Below are 14,001 nucleotides of genomic sequence, written 5' to 3' on the forward strand. Positions count from 1 at the left end.
TGGCATACGTCTGTGATGTTGTCTATGAAAAAACATAATTATATCTGCTGATACTCCATAAAAGTTTGATCATATTATGTGGAAATTGTTTCACATCTTTCACACTATCAACTGTTTAATTTGCAGGCTACTTAATCTCTGTTAAACATGAGGACGGGAAATAAATGATAAATCCATCCATCCATCCATCCATCTTCGTCCGCTTATCCGGTGTCGGGTCGCGGGGGGAGCAGCTCCAGCAGGGGACCCCAAACTTCCCTTTCCCGAGCAACATTAACCAGCTCCGACTGGGGGATCCCGAGGCATTCCCAGGCCAGGTTGGAGATATAATCCCTCCACCTAGTCCTAATGATAAATCCACTTAGAAAATACTTTCAGTCATCCTCTGTATTTCCCACAGATGAAATATCTTACTGACAACAAAAAGATCGGCACGGAAAATGCAATAGTGTCTGTGAGTCTTTAGTTGCTGAGGCTCAGACATCCATGGTGCACAGGAGGCGGGACGCACGAATCCATCTCCCCAGGAACAAACGCTGTGTTGGGGGGGGTGGGGGGGGGCTAACTCATGTAATGCGTAATTGATCCCGTGGATGATTTGTAGGCTATAAAGTGAACAAGGTGTACCTGGTCCACCAAACACTGGGTCTTAATTCTGCACATATTTCTGTTACTGTAGTCCTATTTACTATTTTATTATTTCATCCATGCGTGGTGCAGCGGATCCGTGCGCACTGTCACCTGCCGTGGAGACGCTGGCCTCACTAACCTCTCCTCCTCTGAGTCGGGTCTCCCTCGCGCTGGACTCAGTTTCACTGAGCCTACTAACACTTAATAAATAAAATAAATGGCATTACATCAGTGAGTTCAAACTGCTTATTGTGTGTAATTTGGACTGACACTGAGATGCATGTTGTTCTGTAACTGGTGTGGCACTGCCACTATTCTTTTGATTTCCACTTCGACATTAAACATATATATTTTCTGACATGGTTTGGTGCATTCACCGCCAGGTCACCATTTGCCATTCTGGGCATTTTCTTTTATTGCTTATCCAAGATGACAAACCTCCAAACAGAAAAAAAAAATTCTCGCCTCCACCTCCGCGATCAGCACCTCAACCTCAGTCGGTGAAGTTTTTTTTTTTTTTCTTCTGCAGCGGGATAACCCGTGATTGGACAAAGAATGACGTTGGGGGCACATTTATAGTAATTTCCATATTCATTTATGGGAGGAAGCAAGGCGGGGTCGGTCACTCATTCATGTGCACTCAATTTCACGTGGATTGTCACGTATAGGCAAGGCAAGGCAAGGCAGCTTTATTTGTATAGCACATTTCAGCAACAAGGCAATTCAAAGTGCTTTACATAAAACATTAAAGAGCAGTTAGAAAACAATTTAAAAACATTAAAAGACAAGAATAAAATTTACAGTGCAGTACATGATGCCAAATTGTGGTGGAAGATTTTCTTAAAGCAGCAGGGTTTTAAAGATATCAATGAATGAATCAATTTTATCTTACCCGTACTGCTTGAAATCTCTTCCTGTTCGTTTTTGATCGGAGTGGAAAACAGTGAGGAGTGCTCCGCTGTCCTGACCCCCTTCTTGCTGCTTCCTGCTTCTTACAGTGCAGACGCTCTACTGCTTGCTCCTGCTTCTGCTTGCATATTTCTGCTGATAATCTTGCTTTTCCTCTGAGAGAAACTATGAGCAGCGGCTCTTGGATACTTATAAATCACTGGACTATACATTTTTGTAGACATAGTAGGCTATTGTCATATTTTAACATTTTTCTGCGTGAGCGTGGCCTACCAATAGCTCAAGCCTGTCCTAAAGTGACTGTAGCTAAAGCTAATTAGCAGCAAGATGCCACCCTTCTCCATAGAAGACTACTACAAACTCCTTCAGAAGATTGCAGTTCTGGAAACCAAAATTTACCGGTTAGAAGTAAACGTGGAAGTGAACGGATCATGTGGAAATGACACCACTTTACCACTGAACCAAAACAATGGACAAAAGCATGCTAACACACGGCTAACTAGCACCAGCAAGACCACAAAGAAACAGGAGGGCTGTGGAACGGATAATAAATCAACAAGCGGTAGTCCTCCCTGGAACTCTTTTGGTGCAAAGCCTAAGAGTAAATCATTTTCCTGGGAAATGGGAGGACGACTAACGGGCAGGGCACAGCGCCCTGAGATTTGTGATACGACCGGCTGGCCTGCATTACCACCCAGGCAGAGTGCCTCTTCAACCCCTGTACTTAGTAGGACACAGCTGTGGACAACTGCAAAAGGGAAAACCACTAACAAAATGCCTCCCCAACAATTGAGTGTGAAGGTGGAGAACAGATTTGCTCCTCTGCTGCAGGACCCTGGACATGATCTGGATTACGTCTCATCGTCACACAGCAGGGTAAGGACTGAGAGCAATTCTAAAAGTAAAAAGCTACAGGGAAAGCTAACAACTGGGCCCCAAACTCTGATTGTGGGTGACTCTGCTGTGAAAGATATAAAAAGCAGTAAAAACACCAAAATACTCTGTTTTCCCAAAGACATGGTGTCTGACTTGGCCCAAAGAATCCAGGATATCATAGCAGCACACCCAACTGTGAAGAACATTATACTGCATATAGGGTCAAATGATGTTGTAAAGCAAGAGTCTGAAGTGCTGAATCGTGACTTTATGAATCTGCTGAACGCAGTCAGCTCCCTAAATGCAAAGGTGTTTATCAGTGGCCCTATACCGCCAGTCAGAAGAGCAGCTGAGAGATTCAGCAGACTGCTGGCACTGAACAGATGGCTTTCAAATGCATGTACCAACCATTCTCTGCAGTTCATTGACAATTTTAACATTTTCTGGGGCTGCAGACATCTTTTTAAAGCAGATGGACTCTTCCTTAACAAGCCAGGAGTAAAGCTGTTCACCTCTAGCCTACTTTACTTTCTGCGCCACACATCTGCTCCCTTTGCCAAGGACACGAGACAAGATGAACCAAAACAAGAGGAAGACAACAAAGTGCGGCAGTGATCCACTACAGCCCCCACCTGAGCAAAGATTTGACCATGGGAGACTAAAGAGCGGAGATGAGAAACCTCAACCCCCCATCTCACCCGTCCAACACTCCTCAAACCCCTTGGACAACCACGACAGCTTTGAGGACCTCTTTAAGGATACATCGCTCTCCCCTCTTTCCCCCATCCCCATGTTGGAGTTCACTGACCAGATGAAGCAGCTGGTAAATGCTGGAACCAAGTATGCCCCCCTTCCTTCTCCCATGGTAAAATGCCAGGCACCTCTGCCCCCTCAAGGACGGCAATTAACTCCTTCTCCCCAAACTGATAAGGATGCTTGTGTGCAAAATGCAGCAAGCATTAACTGATATGGGCCGGGTCCAGCTGCATGCCTAGTAGCACTCATGACTCTTTCCAAGACAAGCCTGGGCCCTACGTATTAGATTCTTCCACAATTTATGTTGTGATAGGTAATCGAAAAAAATGGTGAATAAGCACGTAACTGCAAACTTTGCAAACTTAGCATCCATTCCTCGTCAGCCACTGTCTGTCCCAAAAAATGAAAACACACTAACACTAGCACTACTAAACGTTAGGTCTTTGGCGGGAAAATCATTTTTAATCAATGATTTTATTATTAAGCACAATCTTGATTTTATGTTTTTAACTGAAACCTGGTTGGACCATAATAACAGTGCTGCTGTTCTCATTGAGTCAACCCCGTCAGCCCCCCCTAACTTCAGTTTTATGAATGAAAAAAATGAAATACCTGCTGCCGTAAGGCAGCAGGATTGAAGCACGAACCATGGACTTTAGACTAATTCCCCACTATCCTATCTCTCATTTAGGCCGTTGGACAGGTGTGTGCCCAGCTTTTGGATCCAAGACCTCTCTATTCTCCTACGTTGCTGGACCGACCATGCTGGGTTGGACTCCAGGATGGTGGCCCTGAGGTTGGTCCAGCCGTGGTCCACAAAATGCTGGACTAAGGGGATGTGTAGATTTTTTTGTTTATTGATATTATACCTGTGCTGGGTAAATCTGGTCAATAAAGAGTTCCCTGATTCCCCCACATATTGCTTGGAACATTGTGAGCATCTAATTAAATAAATAATATTTTTGTGATGTACAGTTGTGTTATTTTGAGTTAAGAAAACCTCTTTGGAGCTTTGATTCTGTACAGTTTTGTACTTCCTATAAAAATCCCCCTGTGCCCTAGTCCTGTGGGCTTGTAAAGGTCTGAGTTTGGCCTTAACCAAAATATCCCTCAAATTTTTTTTTTTTCTGAAGGCTGCAATGAGCCTGTGGTCCTTCAGAAAAACGTTGTTACCTCCAGAGGAAATAAAATTATTTTTTAATTTTTTGACCAATTTCACATTTTGTGCAGAATATGTTACAATAATGGGCAGGAGTGGGTCCAGACAGATTGGTTTAGGCTGAGTGAAAGTCCTCAAAGCCTGTCTTAACATGGTGCGGGAGTAGCCCCTAGTGGCCAATGCGGAGAATAGAATTTTTGTTGCTGCTTTAAAATCTGATGTTCTGGTGCAGATTCTTTTGAACCTCAATAATTGGGATTTTACCAGACCAGCAAAGGTATGACGTGGGTGGTGACTGGACCTGAACAACAGCGCATGCGTGTCTGTCTTTTTGAAAAAAACTTTGACATCCAGTCTGTGTGTTGAGGAGAAGTCATCCCCTTTGAAGGTCGTCGTGTCCAGGAAGTCAATTGAGTCCTGATTAATGGTTGAAGTTAATTTGATGGACTCCCTCTGCCCGTTTAAGGTAAGCATAAACTGTTCGAAATCCTCCATCGAATATTCCCATATGCCCCATATGTCATCCAAAAAACGGAAATAATAAAGTGTTTTTTTGTCGCAAGCCGCTAATGCTTTCTCTTCCCATTCGGCCATAAAAATATTAGCATAAGCGGGAGCGAAACGTTTCCCCATCGCTGTCCCCCTGGTCTGCAGAAAAAATTGCTCGTCGAATTCGAAGTCATTTCTAGTTAAATTAATTTCTAGGAGTTGGAGGAGCTCCTTTTCCGGTCTCTTACTGTTGGGGTACTTTTGGAAAATATTTCTGACAGCCAACAATCCTTCTGAGGTCTGTATGTTGGTGTACAGCGCCGTGACGTCGAGGGAAAAGAGAATGGCTGATGGTGGGACTATGATATTTTTAATAATTTCCACAAAATGAAACGTGTCCTTAACCCTCATGCCCTCTTCGGTCATTTTTCTCAAGTTTTTTTTTTCATTTCGTGATCATTTTTGCTGTGTTACTTCTTATGGCATGAAATTTTGTAGGAATCCTTCTATTCAGTCAAATATTTTAAATCCAGTGTTGTTTACTCTTACATGTCTTTTATACTTAACCTTCATGCCCTCCTTAAAAAAAACTTACTCTCGACACCTTCGAGGCAAAAATGTCCACGCACACAAAAACTGTTATTAAATCATCATATATCAATATTTTTTTCTGCTTTTTTTTCATAAATCACTTAAACAACTTCTAACCTAATCAAAACTACCAAACATTCAATCATTTTCAGGATTTTAACCCTTTAAATGCCAGTTTATGTATTTGAAGTATTTCATTTTTATTACAAAAAAACACAAAAATGATTTTTTTCCATATAATGAATAATATCTAGATGGGGCTTTGGTGGTGATTAGAGGCTTGGATATGTCAAAGATAAGCAACAAAATTAATTTGATTGCATTAGTATTTTTTACATAGTTCCAGATACTCCCTTTGGACACCTTCGAGGCAAAAATGTACATGTCCAAAAAACTGATATTAAATCATCATATATCAATATTATTTCTGCTTTTTTTTCATAAATCACTTAAACAACTTGTAAATTGCTCAAAACTACCAACAATTTAATAATTTTCTGGATTTTAACCCTTTAAATGCCAGTTTTAAATCTTTGAAGTAACAATTATTTATGAAAAACCCAACAAAACATTAATTATTTTCCATAAAATAAATCATAGGGGAATGGGGCTTTGGTGGGGATTAGAGGCTTGGATATGTCAAAGATAAGCAACAAAACTGATTTGATTGCATTAGTATTTTTCATGTAATTCCAGATACTCCCTTTGGACACCTTCGAGGCAAAAATGGCCCCATTGACTTCCATTATAACCACATGTTTTGATCTCACTGCCTTTACAGTATAAAACCATGCATTCTGTAATGTCAGCATTTCATTTGGAAGAAAACTAGTCATATTTGACATTTTTACAGTATTTCACCAGATTCAACCATTTTGCCCTTGTAGGCCGATGCATGAAATTATAGTTATATTATGGAGCTGTGTGTGTGTGTGTGTGTGTGTGTGTTTGTGTGTGTGTGTTTGTGTGTGTGTGTGTGTGTGTATGTGTGTGTGTGTGTGTGTGTGTGTGTGTATATGTGTATGTGTGTGTGTGAGAGTTTGCGTAAACCTGTAAGCAAGCAATGATCACTTTAGGGCTGAAAAAAGGCATCTTTTGAAGGATGCATTTCATGTGTCTTTGAAGACGTGCTTGAATAAAATCATTGTCTCCTGCATTTGCTGTAAACTGGCGCTTATCATTTCAAATGGTTTGTGGGACATGGTAGCCCTGAAGACTGGTCTCCCACTATGGACATCCCACAGGCTCCGGGTGGATTCCCTTTGGACCGGTACACACCAGCCAAGTGTGAAGTCCCATGTATGTTAAAATCTCTTGAGCATCCACATCACTCCATCCTGAGATTGAACACCTCCCGTGTAGGTTTGTCATTTCCTGAATCAGCTGGATCAAGTCAAGAGTGAAGAAAAGGTCGAAAGAGGATGCCACATCATGGATTCTTGATATGGCATATCTCGTGGGTTCTGGCATCATGCCGGTCGGTGCTTGAATGTTGCGCAGCGTCTCAGTATTAGATGGAGACCAGACTTGCCAATTCTTCACTGTCCATTCAATGTTAGGATGGAGAGGATCTTCAGTGTCCTCTCCACTTTCAGAGGAAGGGTTAGAGGCACTCACAGAGTTGGAGGACACAGTGACCATTTTGTCAAACTCCAGAAACTTGTGTCACCTTCAGATGAGTCCTGCAGTTGGCTGGAAGATAAAGGCTCCTTCTCTTTGCTCCAGGTCTTTCTCCTTCTCTAGAGCCAGGTGCATAAACACACTAATAGTTGTTTTTGTTTACAACAAATGCAGGAAACAATGTTTTTAGTCAAGCACGTCTTCAAAGACACATGAAATGCATCCTTCAAAAGAAGCCCTTTTTTCACCCAGATTTACACAAACTCTCTCTCACACACAGACATGCATGCATGCACACACACACACACACACACACACACACACACACACACACACACACACACACACACACACACACACACACACACACGCCGCTCCATAATATAACTGGCTAAAGTAAGGTGTGCTTTTTTCACCACTAAAATTATCATTGTTTGTTTACAGATTTACACAACTCTCTTTAAAATATATCTTTATAAAAAACACACAAAAAAAAACTCTCTTTCACAAACAAACATCTAATACTTTATACACACACACACACACACACATACATACACACACAACACACATACATACACGCACCACATACACACACACACACACACACACACACACACACACACACACACACACCCAACCCACACACACACACACACCCACCCACACACCCACAGACACACACAAATATACATATGCACACACACACACACACAGACACACCTACACACACACATATACACACACACACACACACACACACAGCTCCATAATATAACTATAATTTCATGCATCGGCCTACAAGGGCAAAATGGTTGAATCTGGTGAAATACTGTAAAAATGTCAAATATGACTAGTTTTCTTCCAAATGAAATGCTGACATTACAGAATGCATGGTTTTATACTGTAAAGGCAGTGAGATCAAAACATGTGGTTATAATGGAAGTCAATGGGGCCATTTTTGCCTCGAAGGTGTCCAGAGGGAGTATCTGGAATTACATAAAAAATACTAATGCAATCAAATCAGTTTTGTTGCTTATCTTTGACATATCCAAGCCTCTAATCACCACCAAAGCCCCATCTACATATTATTCATTATATGGGAAAAAAATCATTTTTTGTGTTTTTTTTATATATATGATGATTTAATAACAGTTTTTGTGTGCGTGGACATTTTTGCCTCGAAGGTGTCCAGAGGGTACAAAATGAATCATTTAAGTATAAAAGACATGTAAGAGTAAAAAACACTGGATTTAAAAAATTTGACTGAAAAGAAGGATTCCTACAAAATTTCATGCCATAAGAAGTAACACAGCAAAAATGATCACGAAATGAAAAAAAAAACTTGAGAAAAATGTACAAAAATGACCGAAGAGGGCATGAGGGTTAAATGATTCATTTTGTACCCTCTGGACACCTTCGAGGCAAAACTGTTCAAAAAACTATTATTAAAATTTTTCATTATATATAATATTTTTTTTTTTTTTTTTTCATGAATCACTTAAACAACTTCTTACCTAATCAAAACCACCAAACATTCAATCATTTTCAGGATTTTAACCCTTTAAATGCCAGTTTATGTATTTGAAGTATGTCATTTTTTATAAAAAAAACACAAAAATGATTTTTTTCCCATATAATGAATAATATGTAGATGGGGCTTTGGTGGTGATTAGAGGCTTGGATATGTCAAAGATAAGCAACAAAACTGATTTGATTGCATTAGTATTTTTATGTAATTCCAGATACTCCCTCTGGACACCTTTCAAGGCAAAAATGGGCCCATTGACTTCCATTATAACCACATGTTTTGATCTCACTGCCTCTACAGTATAAAACCAGCGTTCTGTAATGTCAGCATTTCATTTGGAAGAAAACTAGTCATATTTGACATTTTACAGGTATTTCACCAGATTCAACCATTTTGCCCTTGTAGGCCGATGCATGAAATTATAGTTATATTATGGAGCTGTGTGTGTGTGTGTGTGTGTGTGTGTGTGTGTGTGTGGTATGTGGTGTGCGGTGTAGTGCGTGGTGTGTGTGTATGTATTGTGTGTGTGTTGTGTGTGTGTATATATATGTATATTTTTGTTTGTGTCTGTGTGTGTGTGTTTGTGGGTTGGGTGTGTGTGTGTGTGTTTGCGTGTATGTATGCGTGTGTGTGTGTTGTGTATGTATGCGTGTGTGTGTGTGTGTGATGCATTTGTGTGTGTGTGTGCATGCATGTATGTATGCATGTCTGTGTGTGAGAGAGAGTTTGTGTAAATCTGTAAACAAACAATGATAATTTTAGTGGTGAAAAACTACGCCTCTTAGCCAGTTATATTATGGAGCCATGTGTGTGTGTGTGTTTGTGTGTGTGTGTGGTTGTGTGTGTGTGTGTGTGTGTGTGTGGCGTGCATGCGTGTCTGTGTTGAGAGAGAGTTTGTGTAAATCTGGGTGAAAAAAGGGCTTCTTTTGAAGGATGCATTTCATGTGTCTTTGAGAAGAGCGTGCTTGAATAAAAACATTGTTTCCTGCATTTGTTGTAAAAAAAAACAACAATTAGTGTGTTTATGCACCTGGCTATAGAGAAGGAGAAAAACGCGAGAAGCAAGAAGGAAGGCATTAATCTTCCAGCCAACTGCAGGACTCATCTGAAGATGACACAAGTTTCTGGAGTCTGACAAAATGGTCACTGGTGTCCTCCAACTCTGTGAGTGCCTCTAACCTTCCTCTGAAAGTGGAGAGGACACTGAAGATCCTGTCCATCCTAACATTGAATGGACAGTGAAGAATTGGCAAGTCTGGTCTCCATCTAATGCTGAGCGCGCAACATTCAAGCATCGACCGGCATGATGTCAGAGCCCACGAGATATGCCATATCAAGAATCCATGATGTGGCATCCTCTTTCGACCTTTTCTTCACTCTTGACTTGATCCAGCTGATTCAGGAAATGACAAACCTAACGGGAGGTGTTCAATCTCAGGATGGAGTGATGTGGATGCTCAAGAGAGTCAAACATACATGGGACTTCACACTTGGCTGGTGTGTACCGGTCCAAAGGGGAATCCACCCGGAGCCTGTGGGATTTCCATAGTGGGAGACCAGTCTTCAGGGCCACCATGTCCCACAAACCATTTGAAATGATAAGCGCCAGTTTACAGCACATGCAGGAGACAATGTTTTTATTCAAGCACGTCTTCAAAGACACATGAAATGCATCCTTCAAAAGATGCCTTTTTTCAGCACTAAAGTGATCATTGCTTGCTTACAGGTTTACGCAAACTCTCACACACACACACACACACACACACAAACACACACACACACATACGCACACACACACACACACAGCTCCATAATATAACTATAATTTCATGCATCGGCCTACAAGGGCAAAATGGTTGAATCTGGTGAAATACTGTAAAAATGTTAAATATGACTAGTTTTCTTCCAAATGAAATGCTGACATTACAGAATGCATGGTTTTATACTGTAAAGGCAGTGAGATCAAAACATGTGGTTATAATGGAAGTCAATGGGGCCATTTTTGCCTCGAAGGTGTCCAAAGGGAGTATCTGGAATTACATAAAAAATACTAATGCAATCAAATCAGTTTTGTTGCTTATCTTTGACATATCCAAGCCTCTAATCCCCACCAAAGCCCCATTCCCCTATGATTTATTTTATGGAAAATAATTAATGTTTTGTTGGGTTTTTCATAAGTAATTGTTAGTTCAAAGATTTAAAACTGGTTTAAAGGGTTAAAATCCAGAAAATTATTAAATTTTTGGTAGTTCTGAGCAATTTACAAGTTGTTTAAGTGATTTATGAAAAAAAAGCAGAAAGAAAAATTTATATATGATGATTTAATATCAGTTTTTTGGACATGTACATTTTTGCCTCGAAGGTGTCCAAAGGGAGTATCTGGAACTATGTAAAAAATACTAATGCAATCAAATTAATTTAGTTACTTATCTTTGACATATCCAAGCCTCTAATCACCACCAAAGCCCCATCTAGATATTATTCATTATATGGAAAAAAAAATCATTTTTTGTGTTTTTTGTAATAAAAAATGAAATACTTCAAATACATAAACTGGCATTTAAAGGGTTAAAATCCTGAAAATGATTGAATGTTTGGTAGTTTTGATTAGGTTAGAAGTTGTTTAAGTGATTTATGAAAAAAAAGCAGAAAAAAATATTGATATATGATGATTTAATAAGTTTTTGTGTGCGTGGACATTTTTGCCTCGAAGGTGTCGAGAGTAAGTTTTTTTAAGGAGGGCATGAGGGTTAATGTAACTTTGGTGTAATATTGAGAGAGGATTTAAATAATAATCTATGAGTTCCGCCGTGCGGTAGGTCTCACTCTCACAATCAGAGACAATTGGGCGTCCCGGGGGAATGCAGTAAGGGAGGCTCCAAGACTCTCTTTTTTTGTGGATTTTGGGCAAAAGGTAGAACCTGCGTTTTCTGGGCTCTTTATTTCCCTGGAGGTAAGTCATTTGTTTGTGGTTGATGAATTTCTTATTATATAATGATAAGAGGATTTTATTTACTAATGGTATGGTATCTTTATAAATAGGCCTATCTAGTTTGGTATAATAATTTTGGTCGTTAAGCTGTCTATGACCCTCCCACAGATAATCCTTCCTGTCCATGAGGACCACAGCGCTCCCCTTATCTGCAGGTTTGATCACAATATTCCGGTTTCCACTCAACTGACAGGGTGCTTCAGTTTCAAACTTACTAAGGTTGGACTTGGTCAAGCCTATTCTGTAGTTTTTTTGAAAATGTTCATTGTCCAATTGTGTCAAATTTGTGACCTCAGGGGGGAGCTGAGTGGTAGAAGGAACCCAAGTGGACTTGGGAATGAAAGGAAGATGTGTGGACTCAGGTTTGTTATCATAATACACAGATAGCTTTAATTTCCTATGATAATTTTGCAGGTCAAGTTTAGTCTGATCTTTTAAACACTTGTGGCTAGACCTGTGGAGGGAGGGAATAAAAGTTAACCCCTTGTTAAGCAGCATGTTCTGAGCTGCGGTCAGTTGAAAGGATTCACATAAATTGACTACTGTGTTTAACCCTGCTTCAATTCCACTACTTACAGGGAAATGGTGTTTAAAAACTGGACCCAATGTTGCAGCATGCTTTCACCTGTTTGTTTGGTCCAGTGAATGTGGTCACCCTCCACATGAAAGCTGCTTCTGGAGAGCTGAGGGATGAAAATATAGTTAACTTCAATGTACATGTTTAAACGTCTCAGATTGTCTTGTTCTGCAGCTGGCAGCTGCCTGCTGAAGTCCAGCAGGACCACACAGATCTGTGCTTTGGGGAAGGCTTTTTCAGCCATTTTGTATGCTCTGTCCAGCTGTGGGATGGTCACTGCATCCAGATCTTTGGCCCTGCTGTTGATGCCAAAGGAAAGTACTGCTCTTTCTACTGACATGGAAACTGGTGTTTTGGCCAAAATGCTCTCAGCATGTGCAAATGTGGCCCCTGGGTAGCTGTCCACCTGGATGTGTTTGTGGGAAAAAGGTGGAATTTTGGCCAAGTTCGAATCGCCGAGGAAAACCCATGGTTTCCTTGGCTCCAGCTTCCAAACAGTTTCTTTGTTAGTGGTCTGGGCGTGCCTGAAAGGCCTGTTTTCAGGGCTGGTTGGAGCAGGAGGGGATGAAGTGGCCAGGGGTGCAAATGAGAGAGTGCTCTGAACTGTGGGTTTGGATGAGAGGCCCGTTCTCATGCCAGCACTGTGTGGGGGGGTAGTTGATGTGTTACCTTCTGTGGTTTTTGGTTGCAGGTGTGGGAGCCTGCGTGGAGGCCTCTGCTGCAGTGGCGTGTCCAAAACCTGGATCACCGGCGAGAGGGCAGCAGGTGAGTGTGGGGAGAGGGGGGAGGAGGTGGAGGAGAAGGAGGGGGGAATGGGAGAGGAGGGGGAGAGGTCTAGGGTAGGGTGGGGGGGAGGTGGAGGGGAGGGGGAGGTGGGTGGGTGAGTTAGAGGGGCCTCACATGGAAGAGGATCCTCGTGTAGGGAGATCAATTCAGCCTCCTCTACCTGTTGCTGCTGCTGCTGCTGTGCCTCTGTCTCCTCAGCTGTTTGTGTGCTATGAGTAGCCGTCTGGGGAGCTGGGTGGGTCTCTGGTGCCCGCTGTGCTGGGTCCGTCCTCAAAGCCTGCCACTGTGTGACAATCCGTGGGACTCCAGGTTGTGGGTTGGGTGTGGGGGCAGGAGCTGCCATTTTCAAAAACTCTGTGATGGCAGAGCTAAGGTGTCTTCTCCTCGCAGGCTGACCTTTTGGCCTGCTTGCTGCCTGGGCTGGAGGAGGGTGTGCCTGTGGGAGGAGGAGGAGGAGTGGGAGCTGGAGGCTCTGGGTCCCGTGGTGGAGTTGGCCCCTCAGTTCCTTGTGGGGCCAAAGGTCGTGCTCCCACCACCGTCTCAGGTACAGTCTGGGTCTGTTGGGCCTCCTGAGGTTGCACCAAAGGGCAGGTTTGAACAGTAGCCTCTACTCTAGCATACACTGTATCTAGAAGTTCCTGGGACAATTTTTTGCCATAGTGGCTGCGTGACCAAGCAGCTGCTATTTCAAAGTTCTTTTTCCAGTTGCCTGCCTGTAGTTGCTGCAGGATCTGGAGGTTGTTATCTATATTGTCCTTATAATGGTCTTCCAGTGTTGCTAAAGTTTCATGTTCCCAGATTTTTGCATTACCCATAATAATGTTCTCTGTTGTAGGGTTTGTGTCTGCTGGTTTGATCGAATCAATAAGGGTCTGGCCGCCCCGCTGCTGGTCCTGGCCGCTCCGCTGCGGCTGCTGCTGGGGCCGCTGCCAGCCCCGTTGAGTGGTCCCTCCGCGCGGGGCATAATTTTGCGTTCGGCGGTCCTGCTGACCACCATTGTTCCAGCCCCTTCTCTGGTAGGTGTTGTTGTTATAGGTCTGCTGTTCGGCCTGGCTCTTACCTCCATTAAAGTTGCGGTTTGAGCG

General features: G+C 42.1%; 1 long non-coding RNA gene across 1 annotated transcript; it reads left to right on the plus strand.

The window, feature by feature from the left end:
* The first annotated feature begins 2,385 nt into the window (after positions 1-2,385).
* Positions 2,386-4,028, plus strand: LOC120555044. Its single transcript, XR_005638626.1, has 2 exons — positions 2,386-2,415; positions 3,863-4,028. It is a non-coding gene; the product is annotated as an uncharacterized LOC120555044 (long non-coding RNA).
* The last annotated feature ends 9,973 nt before the right edge of the window (positions 4,029-14,001 follow it).

This window comes from Perca fluviatilis, unplaced genomic scaffold (assembly GCF_010015445.1).
Source record: "Perca fluviatilis unplaced genomic scaffold, GENO_Pfluv_1.0 PFLUV_unplaced_scaf_125, whole genome shotgun sequence".
Classification (NCBI taxonomy): domain Eukaryota; kingdom Metazoa; phylum Chordata; class Actinopteri; order Perciformes; family Percidae; genus Perca; species Perca fluviatilis.